Source organism: Panulirus ornatus, chromosome 9, assembly GCF_036320965.1.
Source record: "Panulirus ornatus isolate Po-2019 chromosome 9, ASM3632096v1, whole genome shotgun sequence".
Lineage (NCBI taxonomy): Eukaryota > Metazoa > Arthropoda > Malacostraca > Decapoda > Palinuridae > Panulirus > Panulirus ornatus.
In genome coordinates this window covers 40,582,326-40,598,171 of record NC_092232.1, presented here as the reverse complement: position 1 = coordinate 40,598,171, position 15,846 = coordinate 40,582,326, and positions in this window count along the sequence as shown.

Here is a 15,846-nt window from a genome sequence, read left to right as displayed (position 1 = left end):
TGATAAGCTTTCATTTCAATGAAGAATTTACTGAGATGGTAAAATTTTCATTGTGTTTGTACCAAATTTGTTTTTTCTTCTTTCTCAGTAGTTTTCCATTATGTGAAGACTTAATGAAGGTTCACAATACTAATAATCATGCTGATGGTAATACTAACAATTATTTCACTTGTAGTATCTTTTAACTCCTAAATGGTGGGCATAGCTCAGAAATTTGCTCACAGTGTGAAAAAAATGGAAAAATAGATTTTAAAAATTCTGCCATGAAGTGATAGTGTATGATTCAGATGTAAGAGAAAATACACTGAAAGTTATATTATGTATATTATATCCTTTGTTTTGCTTGATCCAATGATAAGTTAATGCCCTAGGGGTGTGTGAATAACATATTTAAGAGCTCCTGATCCAATGGAAAGATGTAGAGATAACATTCTTCATTTTTATCAAGACTGTTTTCCAACAACACAGTAAACCCTTGACTTATCAGACTGATAAGAGGGAGGGGGTATCAATTAATGCTGAAAGTCTGTTAAATCAAATGTAACCATTTTTTTTTTTTTTCTTTTTTGCTTTGTCGCTGTCTCCCGCATTTGCGAGGTAGCGCAAGGAGACAGACGAAAGAAATGGCCCAACCCACCCCCATACACATGTATATACATACGTCCACACACGCAAATATACATACCTACACAGCTTTCCATGGTTTACCCCAGACGCTTCACATGCCTTGATTCAATCCACTGACAGCACGTCAACCCCGGTATACCACATCGCTCCAATTCACTCTATTCCTTGCCCTCCTTTCACCCTCCTGCATGTTCAGGCCCCAATCACACAAAATCTTTTTCACTCCATCTTTCCACCTCCAATTTGGTCTCCCTCTTCTCCTCGTTCCCTCCACCTCCAACACATATATCCTCTTGGTCAATCTTTCCTCACTCATTCTCTCCATGTGACCAAACCATTTCAAAACACCCTCTTCTGCTCTCTCAACCACGCTCTTTTTATTTCCACACATCTCTCTTACCCTTACGTTACTTACTCGATCAAACCACCTCACACCACACATTGTCCTCAAACATCTCATTTCCAGCACATCCATCCTCCTGCGCACAACTCTATCCATAGTCCACGCCTCGCAACCATGCAACATTGTTGGAACCACTATTCCTTCAAACATACCCATTTTTGCTTTCCGAGATAATGTTCTCGACTTCCACACATTCTTCAAGGCTCCCAGAATTTTCGCCCCCTCCCCCACCCTATGATCCACTTCCGCTTCCATGGTTCCATCCGCTGCCAGATCCACTCCCAGATATCTAAAACACTTCACTTCCTCCAGTTTTTCTCCATTCAAACTCACCTCCCAATTGACTTGACCCTCAACCCTACTGTACCTAATAACCTTGCTCTTATTCACATTTACTCTTAACTTTCTTTCACACACTTTACCAAACTCAGTCACCAGCTTCTGCAGTTTCTCACATGAATCAGCCACCAGCGCTGTATCATCAGCGAACAACAACTGACTCACTTCCCAAGCTCTCTCATCCCCAACAGACTTCATACTTGCCCCTCTTTCCAAAACTCTTGCATTCACCTCCCTAACAACCCCATCCATAAACAAATTAAACAACCATGGAGACATCACACACCCCTGCCGCAAACCTACATTCACTGAGAACCAATCACTTTCCTCTCTTCCTACACGTACACATGCCTTACATCCTTGATAAAAACTTTTCACTGCTTCTAACAACTTTCCTCCCACACCATATATTCTTAATACCTTCCACAGAGCATCTCTATCAACTCTATCATATGCCTTCTCCAGATCCATAAATGCTACATACAAATCCATTTGCTTTTCTAAGTATTTCTCACATACATTCTTCAAAGCAAACACCTGATCCACACATCCTCTACCACTTCTGAAACCACACTATTTAATTTATTTATTCATTTATATATTTATTTTGCTTTGTTGCCGTCTCCCGCGTCAGCGAGGTAGCGCAAGAAAACAGATGAAAGAGTGGCCCAACCCACCCACATACACATGTATATATATACACGTCCACACACAGCACATATACATACCTATACATCTCAATCTATACATATATATACACACACAGACATATACATATATACCCATGTACATAATTCACACTGTCTGCCTTTATTCATTCCCATCGCCACCCCGCCGCACATGGAATAACAACACCCTCCCCCCTCATGTGTGCAAGGCAGTGCTAGGAAAAGACAACAAAGGCCCCATTCGCTCACACTCAGTCTCTAGCTGTCATATAATAATGCACCGAAACCACAGCTCCCTTTCCACATCTAGGCCCCACAGAACTTTCCATGGTTTACCCCAGACGCTTCATATGCCCTGGTTCAATCCATTGACAGCACGTCGACCCCGGTATACCACATCAATCCAATTCACTCTATTCCTTGTACGCCTTTCACCCTCCTTCATGTTCAGGCCCCAATCACTCAAAATCTTTTTCACTCCATCTTTCCACCTCCAATTTGGTCTCCCACTTCTTGTTTCCTCCACCTCTGGTACATATATTCTCTTGGTCAATCTTTCCTCACTCATTATCTCCATGTGACCAAACCATTTCAAAACACCCTCTTCTGCTCTCTCAACCACACTCTTTTTATTACCACACATCTCTCTTTCCCTATTATTACTTACTTGATCAAACCACCTCACACCACATATTGTCCTCAAACATCTCATTTTTTAATTCAATATACAATATTCAGTAATACAATATACAGGATAAAGAGGAAAAATTGTTTGGAATTGTCTTGGGAGTAAAGTCAGGAGTTAGTGAGAGGACAAGAGCTAAGGAAGGAGTAGCAATACTCCTGGAGCAGGAGTTGTAGGAGTCTGGGATAAAGTGTAAGGAAGTAAATTCTAGATTGATGTAAGTAAAAGTGAAAGTGGAGAGAGATGGGTGATTACTGGTTTTTATGCACCTGGTCATGATAAGAAAGATCATGGGAAGCAACTGTTTTGTGAGCAGCTGAGTGAGTGTGTCAGCAACTTTGGTGCTTGAGACCAGGTATTAGTGATGGGTGATTTAAATGTGGCAGTGGAGGGTATGATTAATGTACACAGGGTATTCAGTGTTGTGAATGGAAATGAAGAGCTTGTGGATTTGTGTGCTGAAAAAAGACTGGTGATTGGGAATACCTGATTTAATTTTTTTAATTTTCCAAAAGAAGGAACAGAGGGGGCCAGGTGAGGATATTCCAAAAAAGGCCCAATCCTCTGTTCTTAACGCTACCTCGCTATCGCGGGAAACGGCGAATAGTATGAATATGTGTGTGGGTATGAGAGATGATCAAAGGGCATTATTAGATTACATGTTAATTGATAGGCATGTAAAAGACTTTTGGATGTTAATGAGAGGGGGCTACTGGTGGGATGTCTGATGACTATTTTGAGGCAAAAATGAAGATTTGTTGAGGTTTTCAAACAAGAAGAGAGAATGTTGAGAGAAGAGAGTGGTAAGAGTAAGTGAGCTTGGAAAGGAGACTTGTGTAAAGAAGTACTTGAAGAGATTGAGTGTAGAATGGCTAAAGGTGAGAGCAAATGATATGAGGGGAGTGGGTGAGGAATGGGATGTATTTAGGGAAGCAGTGATGGCATGTGCAAAAGATGCATGTGGCATGAGAAAGATGGGAAGTGGGCAGATTAGAAAGGGTACTGAGTGGTGGGATGAAGAAGTAAAGTTGTTAGTGAAAGAGAAAAGAGAGGCATTTGGATTATACAAGGAAGAAATGCAAATGACGAGACGTATAAAAGAATGTGGCGGGAGGTCAAGAGGAATGTGCAAGGGTTGAAGAAGAGGGCAAATGCAAGTTGGGGTGAGAGAGGATCCTTAAACTTTAGATAGAATGAAAATAACTTGTGTGAGACAAGGGAACAAATGGGAGCATCGGTGAAGGTGGGAAGTGAGAACAGGTAGTGATGAGGAGTATTTTGAAGGTGAGTATTTTGGGCATTTTGGTCAGGGTGGTGTGCGAAATGAGAGTCAGGAAGAATGGTTTGGTTAAAAGCGAAGAAATGGTGAAAGGCTTGCAGATGAAATCCGGCAAGGTGGTTGGTTTAGATGGTATTGCCGTTGAATTTATGAAGAAAGAGGTTGACTGTGTTGTTGATTGGTTGGTAAGGATATTCAGTGTATGTATGGATCATGGTGAAGTGCCTGAGGATTGGCGGAATGCATGTATAATGCCTTGCACAAAGGTAAAGGGATAAAGGTGAGTGTTCAAACTACAGAGGCATGAGTTTGTTGAGTATACCTGTTAAATTGTATGGGCGGCTATTGATTGAGTGAATGAAGGCATGTACAGAGCATCAATTGGGGAGGAGCAGTGTGGTTTCAGAAGTGGTAAAGGTTGTGTGGATCAGGTGCTTACTTTGAAGAATGTGTGTGAGAAATACTAAAAAAACAGATGGATTTGTATGTAGCATTGATGGATCTAGGGAAGGCATATGATAGAGTTGATAGAGATGCTTTGTGGAATGTCTTAAGAATATATATATGGTGGGAAGTTTAGCTGCTAGAAGCAGTGAGAAGTTTTTGTTAAGGCTGTAAGTCGTGTATATGAGTAGGAAGAAAGGAGAGTGATTGGTTCCCAGTGAAGGTTGGTCTACAGCAGGGGTGTGATGATGTCTCCATGGTTGTTTAATTTGTTTATGGATGGGATGGTTAGGGCATTAAATGCAAGAGCTTTGGAGAGAGGGATAACTATGCAGTCTGTTGTGGATAAGGGTGCTTGGGATGTGATTCAGTTGTTGTTTTGTAGATGATGCAGCACTGGTGGCTGATTTGAGTGAGAAACTGCAGAAACTGGTGACAGTTCAGAAAAGTGTGTGAAAGGAGAAAGTTGAGAGTGAATCTGAATGAGAGCAAGGTTACTGGGTTCAGCAGGGATGAGGGCCAAGTTATTTGGGATGTAAGTTTGAGTGGAGAAAATTTGGAGGGAGTGAAGTGTTTTTGATATCTGGGAGTGGAATTAGCAGTGAATGGAACCATGGAAGTGGAAGTTATTCATCGGAGGGGTTGAAGGTTCTGGGATTGATGAAGAATGTGTGGAAAGAGAGAATCTTATCTTGGAGAGCAAAAATGGGTATGTTTGAAGGAAGAGTAGTTCCAACAATATTATATAGTTGCAAGGCATGAACTATAGATAGGGTTGTATGGAGGAGGGTAGATGTGTTGAAAATGAAATGTTTAAGGACAATGTGTTGTGTGAGGCAGTTTGATTGAGTAAGTAATGAAAGGGTAAGAGAGATTTATTTATTTATTTATTATACTTTTTCGCTGTCTCCCGCGTTAGTGAGGTAGTGCAAGGAAACAGACGAAAGAATGGCCCAACCCACCCACATACACATGTATATACATACATGCCCACACATGCACATATACATACCTATACATTTCCATGTATACATACATATACATACACAGACATATACATATATACACATGTACATATTCATACTTGCTGCCTTCATCCATTCCCTTCGCCACCCCGACACACATGAAATGGCACCCCCCCACCCTCGCACATGTGCGAGGTAGCCCAAGGAAAAGACAACAAAGGCCATATTTGTTCACACTCAGTCTCTAGCTCTCATGTGTAATGCACCGAAACCACAGCTCCCTTTCCACATCTAGGCCCCACAGAACTTTCCATGGTTTACCCCAGACGCTTCACATGCCCTGGTTCAATCCATTGACAGCACGTCGACCCCGGAATACCACATCTTTCCGATTCACTATATTCCTTGTTCCAATTCACTCTATTCCTTGTACGCCTTTCACCCTCCTGTATGTTCATGGCTCAATCGCTCAAAAACTTTTTCACTCAATCCTTCCACCACCAATTTGGTCTCCCACTTCTCCTCGTTCCCTCCACCTCTGACACATATATCCTCTTTGTCAATCTTTCCTCACTCATTCTCTCCATGTGACGAAGCCATTTCAATACACCCTCTTCTGCTCTCTCAACCACACTCTTTTTATTACCACACATCTCTCTTACCCTTTCATTACTTACTTGATCAAAACACCTCACACCACATATTGTCCTTAAACATCTCATTTCCAACACATCCAACTTCCTCCGCACACCTCTGTCTATAGCCCCCGCCTCGCAACCATATAACATAGTTGGAACCACTATTCCTTGAGACATACCCATTTTTGCTCTTCTTCAACACTCCAAGAATCTACACCCCCCCCTTCTCCCACCCTGTGACTTGCTTCCATGGTTCCATCCACTGCTGAATCCACTCCCAGCTATCTAAACACCTCACTTCCTCCAATTTTTCTCCATTCAAACGTACCTCCCAATTGACTTGTCCCTCAACCCTACTAAACCTAATAACCTTGCTGTTATTCACATTTGCTCTCAGCTTTCTTCTTTCACACACTTTACCAAACTTAGTCACCAGCTTCTGCAGTTTCTCACTCGAATCAGCCACCAGCGCTGTGTCATCAGCAAACAACATCTGACTAACTTCCCAAGCTCTCTCATCCAGATCAGACAGCATACTTGCCCCTCTTTCCAAAACTCTTGCACTCACCTCCCTAACAACCCCATCCATAAACAAATTAAACAAGCGTGGAGACTTCATGCACCCCTGCCGCAAACCGACATTCACTGGGAACCAATCACTTTCCTCTCTTCCTACTCGTAAACATGCCTTACATCCTTGATAAAAACTTTTCACTGCTTCTAGCAACTTGCCTCCCACACCATATACTCTTAATACCTTCTCTATCAACTCTAATCATATGCCTTCTCCAGATCCATGAATGCTACATACAAATCCATTTGTTTTTCTAAGTATTTCTCACAGATGTTTTGGAAGGAGGTAAATAAAGTGCTTAAGACAAGGGAACAAATGGGAACATCAGTGAAGGGGCCTATTGGGGAGATGATAACAAGTAGTGGTGATGTGAGAAGGAGATGGAGTAAGTATTTTGAAGGTTTGTTGAATGTATTTGATGATAGAGTTGCAGATATAGGTTGTTTTGGTTGAGGTGGTGTGCAAAGTGAGAGGGTTAGGGAGAATGATTTGGTAAACAGAGAAAAGGTAGTAAAAGCTTTGTGGAAGATGAAAGCTGGCAAGGCAGTGGGTTTGCATGGTATTGCAGTGGAATTTATTAAAAAAGGGGGTGACTGTATTGTTGACTGGTTGGTGAGGTTATTTAATGTATGTATGACTCATGGTGAGGTGCCTGAGGATTGGTGGAATGCTTGCATAGTGTCATTATACAAAGGCAAAGGGGATAAAGGTGAGTGCTCAAATTACAGAGGTATAAGTTTGTTGAGTATTCCTGGGAAATTATATGGGAGGGTTTTGATTGAGAGGATGAAGGCATGTACAGGGCATCAGATTGGGGAAGAGCAGTGTGGTTTCAGAAGTGGTAGAGGATGCGTGGATCAGGTGTTTGCTTTGAAGAATGTATGTGAGAAATACTTAGAAAAGCAAATGGATTTGTATGTAGCATTTATAGATCTGTAGAAGGCATATGATAGAGTTGATAGAGATGCTCTGTGGAAGGTATTAAGAATGTATGGATAGGAGGCAAGTTGTTAGAAGCAGTGAAAAGTTTTTATCTAGGATTTAATGCACATGTACGTGTAGGAGGAGAGGAAAGCGATTGGCTCTCTGTGAATGTTAGTTTGCGGCAGGGGTGCATGACGTCTCCATGGTTGTTATGGAGGTGAATGCAAGAGTTTTGGAGAGAGGTGCAAGTATGCAGTCTGTTGTGGATGAGAAAGCTTGGGAAGTGAGTCAGTTGTTGTTCGCTGATGTTACAGCGCTCGTGGCTGATTCGGGTGAGAAACTGCAGAAGCTGGTGACTGAGTTTGGTAAAGTTTGTGAAAGAAGAAAGCTGAGAGTAAATGTGAATAAGAGGAAGCTTATTAGGTACAGTAGGGTTGAGGGGCAAGTCAATTGGGAAGTAAGTTTGAATGGAGAAAAACTGGAGGAATTGAAGTGTTTTAGATATCTGGGAGTGGATTTGACAGCGGATGGAACCATGGAAGCGGAAGTGAATCATAGGGTGGGGGAGGGGGTGAAAGTTTTGGGAGCTTTGAAAAATGTGTGGAAGTCGAGAACATTATCTAGGAAAGCAAAAATGGGTATGTTTGAAGGAATAGTGGTCCCAACAATGTTATATGGTTGCGAGGCATGGGCTATTGATAGGGTTGTGCAGAGGAGGATGGATGTGCTGGAAATGGGATGTTTGAGGACAATATGTGGTGTGAGGTGTATTGATCGAGTAAGTAATTAAAGGGTAAGAGAGATGTATGGTAATAAAAAGACTGTGGTTGAGAGAGCAGAAGAGGGTGTTTTGAAATGGTTTGTTCACATGGAGAGAATGAGTGAGGAAAGATTGACAAAGGGGATATATGTGTCAGAGGTGGAGGGAACGAGGAGAAGTGGGAGACCAAACTGGAGGTGGAAAGATGGAGTGAAAAAGATTTTGAGTGATCGGGGCCTGAACATGAGGAGGGTGAAAGGCTTGCAAGGAATAGTGAATTGGAACAATGTGGTATACTGGGGTCGACGTGCTGTCAATGGATTGAACCAGGGCATGTGAAGTGTCTGGGATAAACCATGGAAAGTTCTGTGGGGCCTGCATGTGGAAAGGAAGCTGTGGTTTCAGTGCATTATACATGACAGCTAGAGACTGAGTGTGAACAAATGTGGCCTTTGTTTTTTTCCTAGCGCTACCTCGCACACATGTGGGGGGAGGGTATTGTCATTTCATGTGTGGCTGGGTGGCGACGGGAATTGATAATGGCAGACAGTATGAATTATGTACATGTGTATATATGTATATGTCTGTGTGTGTATATATATGTATATGTTGAGATGTATAGGTATGTATATGTGCGTGTGTGGACGTATATGTACATACATGTGTATGTGGGTGGGTTGGGCCATTCTTTCGTCTGTTTCCTTGTGCTACCTCGCTAACGCGGGAGACAGCGACAAAGTATAATGAAATAAAGATATTCTCACATACATTCTTCAAAGCAAACACCTGATCCCCACATCCTCTACCACTTCTGAAACCACACTGCTCTTCCCCAATCTGATGCTCTGTACATGCCTTTACCCTCTCAGTCAATACCCTCCCATAGAATTTCCCAGGAATACTCAACAAACTTATACCTCTGTAATCTGAACACTCACCTTTATCCCCTTTGCCTTTATCCCCTTTGCCTTTGTACAGTGGCTCTATGCATGCATTCTACTGAACCTCAGGCACGTTACCATGAACCATACATACATTGAATAGCCTCACCAACCAGTCAACAACACAGTCACCCCCTTTTATAATAATTCCACTGCAATACCATCCAAACCCACTGCCTTGCAGACTTTCATCTTCTGCAAGGCTTTCACTACCTCTTCTATGTTTACCAAACCATTCTCCCTGACCCTCTCACTTCACACACCACCTCGACCACAACACCCTATATCTGCCACTCTTATCATGAAATACATTCAATAAACCTTCAAAATACTCTTGCCATCTTCTCACTTCACCACTACTTGTTATTACCTCCCCTTTAGCCCTCTTCACTGATGTTCCTATTTGTTCTCTTGTCTTTCACACTTTGTTTACCTCCTTCCAAAACATCTTTTTATGCTCCCTAAGATTGAATGATACTCTCTCACCCCAACTCTCATTTGCCCTCTTTTTCACCTCTTACACCTTTCTCTTAACCTCCTGCCTCTTTCTTTTATACATCTCCCAGTCATTTCCACTATTTCCCTGCAAAAATCGTCCAAATGCCTCTTTTCTCTTTCACTGACAATCTTACTTTTTCATCCCACCACTCACTACCCTTTCTAATCAGCCACCTTTCTCATGCCACAGGCATCTTTTGCGCAAGCCATCACTGCTTCCCTAAATACATCCCATTTCTCCCCCACTCCCTTTAAGTCATTTTCTCTCACCTTTTTCCATTCTGCACTCAGTCTCTCCTGGTACTTCCCAACACAAGTCTCCTTTTCAAGCTTACTTACTCTCACCACTCTCTTCGCCCCAACATTCTCTCTTCTTTTCTGAAAACCTCCACAAATCTTCACCTTCGCCTCTACAAGATAATGTTCAGACATACCTCCAGTTGCCCCTCTCACCACATTACATCTAAAAGTCCCTCTTTCACGCGCCTATCAATTAACCCGTAATCCAGTAACGCTCTCTGGCCATCTCTCCTACTTGCATATATATACTCATGTATATCTCTCTTTTTAAACCAGGTATTCCCAATCACCAGTCCTTTTTCAGCACACAAATCTTCAGGCTCTTCACCATTTCCATTTACAACACTGAACGCCCCATGTATACCAATTATTCCCTCAACTGCCACATTACTCACCTTTGCATTCAAATCACTCACCATTATAACCCAGTCTCATGCATCAAAGTTGCTAATGCACTCTCTCAGCTGCTCCCAAAACACTTGCCTCTCATGATCTTTCTTCTCATGACCAGGTGCATATGCACCAATAATCACCTATCTCTCTCCATCCACTTTCAGTTTTACCCATATCAATCTAGAGTTTACTTTCTTACACTCTTTCGCATACTCCCACAACTCCTGTTTCAGGAGTAGTGCTACTTCTTCCTTTTCTCTTGTCCTCTCACCAACCCCTGACTTTACTCCCAAGACATTCCCAAACCACTATTCCCCTTTACCCCTGAGCTTCTTTTCACTCAGAGCCAAAACGTCCAGGTTCCTTTCCTCAAACATACTACCTATCTCTCCTTTTTTCTCATCTTGGTTACATCCACACACATTTAGACACCCCAATCTGAGCATTCAAGGTGGATAAGCAACTCCCCTTTTAGAAAGTTGAAATACAAGGAAGGGAGGGTTTCTAGCCCCCCCTCTCCCATCCCCTTTAGATGTGTGGTAATAAAAGGAGTGTGATAAATAGAGCAGATGAGGTTGTGTTGAAATGGTTTGGACATATGGAGAGAATAAGTGAGGAAAGGTTGACAAAGAGGATATATGTAACAGATGTGGAGAGAACAAGAAGATGCGGGAGTGAAAAGGTTTTGTTTGAGGAATTGGGGCCTGAACATTCAGGAGGGGAGCGGCATGGAAGGAATGGAATGAATTGGAATGATGTGGTATACTGGGGTCAGTGTGCTGTCAGTGGACTGAACCAGGGCATGTGAAAAGTCTCGGGTAAACTATGGAAAGGTCTGTAGGGCCTGGAAGTAGATAGGAATTTGTGGTTTTGGTCCATTTCACATGACAGCTAGAGACTGAGTGTGAATGAATGTGGCCTTTTTTGTCTGTTTTCCTGGCGCTACCTCATGGATGCAGGAAACGGCAAACAAATATGATAAATAAATAATAAACAATATTCAGTAATACAGTATACATTGCACATGCTCCTTTATCACTTGATGCTATTTTGAATTGTAAGGATTGCAAAATTGTTTGATAAAGTCACAATTCTATGTATACAGCCTGACCACATGATAGCTTGTGGTAGACAGAGACCGAAAAAAATGCTACCAAATGCTACCAAAAATGAGTGTGATTTGAAATGCGCATGGTGTGGTGTTTAAGATTTTTTGAATTTTTCTATCTCACTGAATTTGGGGATGCTATTTTCTGGGTTAGCGACAGAAATGGATGAAGGCAAGTAGGTATGAATATGTACGTGTGTATATATGTATATGTCTGTGTACGTGTATGTATGTATATGTTGATATGTATATGCATGTATATGTGCATTTATGGGTGTTTATGTACATATATGTGTGTGTATGAGTGGATGAGTCATTCTTCGTTGTGCTTCCTGGTGCTACCTCGCTGACGCAGGAGACAACGATTAAGTATAATGAATGAATAAGTATAATTATCATTTTATTATTTGCCTGGTCTGTTAAATCCGAAATCCATTATATTGGGGTCCACTTAATCGGAGGTTTACTTTACTCTGATTTCATAATCAAGCCCAGCATTAGTGTTGATAACAAAAATATACTTAGAAATTGTACATGTTTTCCATGAACATTTTGGTTGAGGGAGATTGGCTGGCAAGTGTTTGAGGGATGTTGAAGAATTTGTTTCTTTGTTTATACTGAACACTCTACTACTACTATGATTTCGTACACAGACCCAGTGTTGGTGTTGAATAACATGGATGTAAGTGGAATGATTATACCTTTCACACCACAATGTAGTGCCTGTAAATCATGTGGGAATGATGGGGATTTTTTCAGTTGAAAATATTCACGCTTTTTATATATCATCTGTTAATAGAGCTTTTCAGTACATCATTATTACATAAAGATGAAATTAGGAGAATTTGTTACATAATTTCTAAAGCAAGAGTTCCGTAGGGTTGCCTCCCTCCTCACACATTCTTCGTAGAATTACCTTGTAAGTCACTTATTTCTTCATGTTCCTCATATTATTCATCTTCACTGTACTCACCAAATGATACTCAAGTGTTTCTCTAAAGCATCTTAGGTCATCATATAATCAGTGTATTTTCTGTTGGGCCCCTGTGTATACATGACCTTCAGGTGGATGGCTGTGCACTCAAGACATGGGTTGTTAGGGGCACTCAGGACGGCAGGATTTTTTCCTGTGCCTTTATGGCAACGAAAGAGCCTTCTGTAGGCTACTAATGGTATGATAAGTCTGTGGATATTTTAACAAAGGTAGGAAAAGTTATTGTTTCCTGAGAGAACATCAGTTGATGTTGGCTGCTGTTTAAGGGTTAAATAAGTTTCACTTTGTGAGATAATCAGAACACTAGATTTATCAATAATGGGATAATAGATACTAATATGTTGCCTTTCCATCTATTGTATTGTTGTTATTCTTGGTGGGTATTGATTAGTATAGCTCTCGTTAATATTTTCATTACATTTGAGCCTGGCAGCAAGTCAGGTATACAGCATGCCAACTTTAGACTTTGACAGTGCATCCATTAATGACAGCATACAACTGGATGGTAGTTGATAAGCAATGTAGTAAAGATACTTACTGTAAATAGAGTGAATAAGCCTATCTTTCTCTTCTCTTGGTAATTGACCGGTTAGAATTTTTTTTTAAGTATTTGGAGGGAACATTGTAGACAACTCAAAAAAGTTGTGAAAGAGGCCATGTGGATATTAGCTTTCTGCCTTTATTGAATGGGAACATTGATGATTACAGGCGATACATATGTGTAAAGATTTGCCAAGACTAAGTTTGGTATGGGTTCTTGTTACTGACGGCCCTTTCTTGGATTTGCCATTACTGGCACAGGTCAGCTGTTTGTGCTGGGGGTGCCATTACTGGCACAGGGCAGCTTGTGTGTAACTGTAGTGTAGTGGGCTCTTCAGTGCATGTGCATTTTGTGTATAATGTGATGAATTCCTTCATCCCAAAAGATTTGAGTAGTAAGTTCATGATCGTTGTGATGATAAGCTGTGGTTTAAACCTGTCACTCCTGTAAATATTTCCCATCACGTTGAATGTTTGTGGTTTAGGAAAAATATGCTTTATTATAAAGTATATGTCAGTTTTCTTGTTTCTAAGTAGCCTCCATCTCAGGATTTACAAAAGGATAACGGTAAAGCAGCATGAAATCATATTTAAGATAAGCTGACACTACATCCCAGTGAGAAACAATATACCCTTATCAGCTGAAGCAGGCAGCTTCCCAGCCAGAAGATGCAGACATGAACAGGCTTTGTAAAGAAATTTAGGGGCTAAGTTAGTGTATTACAGATGTGGCAGGATGGAGAATACTAGACTGATCAACAATGAGATGTTTTAAGAGATTATTATTTGAAATTTTTCATTTGTATCTCCAGGCAGGGTCCTACTAATGACAGTCAAGCATAAGTTTACATTTTTGAAGTTGTGGAGAATGTATTAGCATATGAAAGTCTCAAAGGAGTATTGACTTTGACCCTTGGTCAAGTGAGTGCTTTTACATGAAGGATTTGTACCTTTGAATATTTATTTTTTTGAAGTTTGTAAAGGTGAGCTTTCTGATTAGCTATCATCACAAACTGATGGTTCTTACAGTAGTTACTAATATCATATCACGTGTGTGATCCATTGTGTAGTCATATTTACCAATCTCCTTTGTCCAAAAACTGCTACATCCTTGTCAGTTACCCATTCTCATCCTTTGTCCTGTGCCCGAGCACTGCACACCCTTCCCTTTAGCAGGATTGAAAATACCTGTAGAGATAATCATTACTATCGTAATGTATCTGATTTATCAGTATGAATCATCAGTACTTGCCCTGCACATGAGAATCACATTGTACATAAGGAAGATGCAGTATGTTTACTTCATTTGTTTCCCTCATACTTGATTGCTGTTTCCCCCATTAGCATGGTAGTGCAAGGAACAGATGAAGAAAGGTCACAATTGCTCACATCCATTCTCTAATTGTTGTGTGTATTGCACCAGGTCCCCAGACCTTTTCATGGTTTATCCTGGATGCTTCACCTCGGGTTCAGTCCAGTGACAGCATGTCGACCTCAGTGTACCACATCATTCCAATTCACTCTTTCTTGTGCACATCTTTCTCCCTTCTGTATGTTCAGGCCCAGATTGCTCAAAATCTTTTTCACTCCATCCCTCTGTCTCCAATTTGATCTTCCTGTTCTTGTTCCCTTCTCTTTTAACACATATATCCTCTTTGTCAACCTTTCCCCACTCATCATCTCCATATGTCCAAACCACTTCAGCACACCCTTTTTAACTTCCTCAACCATGCTCATTTCATTACCACACATCTGTCTTACCCTTTCATTACTTACTTTATCAAACCATCCTTCACCACATATTGTCCTTAAACATTTCATTACAAACACATCACCTTCCTCTACACAGCCTTATCTACACAATTAATGCCTCACATCTGTATGATATTGTTAGGACATTTACTCCTTTAAACATACCCATTTTTGCCCTCCCAGGTAACATTCTCTCGTACCACACATTCTTTAGCACTCTCAGAATCTTCATCCCTTCCCCCACCCTATGATTCACTTCTGTTTTCATTGTTCCATTTGCTGCCATTGTCACTCCCATACATCTAGAATATTTCACTTCCAATTTTTCTCCAATCAAACTTGCACCCTAACTAACATGTCCCTCAACCCTGCCAAACCAAATAACCTTGCTTTTATTCAGATTCACTACCAACTTTCTCCTTTCACACTCACTTTCAAACAGTCACCAACTTCTGCAGTTTCTTATTCAAATTTACCACCAGTGCTGTATCACCATCAAACAACAGCTGATTCACTTCCCTGGCCCTTTCATCCCCAACAGACTGCATACTCATCCCTGTCTCCGAGACTCTTGCATTTACCTCCATCACCACCCCATCCATAAACAAATTGAAAACCATGGTGACATCATACGCCCCTGCCACAGGCCAACCTTCATTTGACACCATTCCCTTTCCTCTCTTCCTGCTCATGCACAAGCCTTAAACTCGCATGATGAATATTGTTCTCTGCTTCTCAGTTTTTCTCACTTACAGTATATTCTTAAGACCTTCCACAAAGCATCTCTATCAACCCTGTTGTATACCTTCTCCAGATTCATAAATGCCACATACTAATCCATCTGCTTTTTTAAATATTTCTCATTCTTTGAAGCAAACACCTGATCCACATCCTCTACCACTTCTGGAACCAATCTGCTTCTCCCCAATTTGATGCTTTGTACATGCCTTCACCCTTTCAATTGATACTCTCCCATACAACTTACCAGGTATACTCAGCAAGCTTATACCTTTG